We start from the raw sequence: 1,264 nt of genomic DNA on the forward strand, positions 1-1,264 counted from the left end.
AATTTTTTTTTGGAGTAGATACGCTAACAGCCATGTGACAGGTTGGTTATCCGAACTAGGTACGTTACACATACTGTCACCTGTAATATCCGTTATCGGATGGATCCTCAAGCTGACCCAACCAATCTGATAGGTCAGCTAGATTTTCCAATCTGATTCAATCCCAACTTATCGATAGGTCACCTCCTCAGCCTCATCGACATTATGGATGATGACGATGTGGCCGATTGGCTGCATCATCATGTCACCAGACCAACAACTAACCCCCAAGGAATCGGAATCGGATGGCCAATTGTTTTGAATTTCGTAACCCCAAATTCTAACGTGAGTGGTCCCAACTCCAGATGAATCCTACTCTACATCCTTTAATCCTCTTATTGATTTATGTCAACCCCCTTCCTTCTTACCCCTTACTCGTTTTCTTTCCAACTATTTGCTTAGTTTCAGTTCTATGAACTTACTCGTATTCTCAACCTTACCACATTGATTACCCCTATTCAGCTATTGCCCTTGGTTTGTCCCACTTCTCGACTCAATTCCTTCAACATGAGTCGGTGTTCTGGATACGACACCGATGACACTCAAAGTCAACCTCGTCGAACTTCTCGGATCTCCACCCCGCTCCGATTGGATCCAGGGATGATCCAACCATCCCAGGATAGCCGCCGCGGTCTCTTTAATCCCTCTTCCCAACCACCATCATCCAGTGGCCTCAAACGAGCTCGTTCGACTTCTAGATCCGATTGTGACGTAGTTGGCGGTCTCAATGTCCACACCAGTGGTCACATGTCAAGACTGTCACTCAGGCCAAGCCCACCAGTCAGCAGAGATCGGGTATTGCTAAACCGAAAGGATCTACTGTGAGTGGTTTGAAGCAATTCTAATCATAGTTATCATCTTCTTAATCATCGATTCTACTTCCTCTTCTTTGCTACAATCATTTAGAAACCGACCTCCGTTTCCACTGCTTCTTCTGTTATCCGCGCATCAGGATCAAAACTCAAAGGAAAGACTGTCAGTGATTTCATTCTCTTCTATTCTCAAGATCTCATCATCATATTTATCATCTTATAATCCACTTTTTCGATGCGATCTACCTTAGAGATCAAAACCAAAACCTGATTCGACTGCGTCCTCTGTTACCAATGCGTCCGGTTATACGAATCAAAATAAGGTGAGGCTGACTCTTCAATCAACCTGTGTTTGATTTGTATCATTTGCTGATCATTTTATGTGAAACTTTTCTAGAACAAGGCCATCCCAA

This window comes from Melampsora larici-populina, assembly GCF_000204055.1.
Source record: "Melampsora larici-populina 98AG31 unplaced genomic scaffold MELLAscaffold_18, whole genome shotgun sequence".
In the NCBI taxonomy this organism is placed as follows: Eukaryota; Fungi; Basidiomycota; class Pucciniomycetes; order Pucciniales; family Melampsoraceae; genus Melampsora; species Melampsora laricis-populina.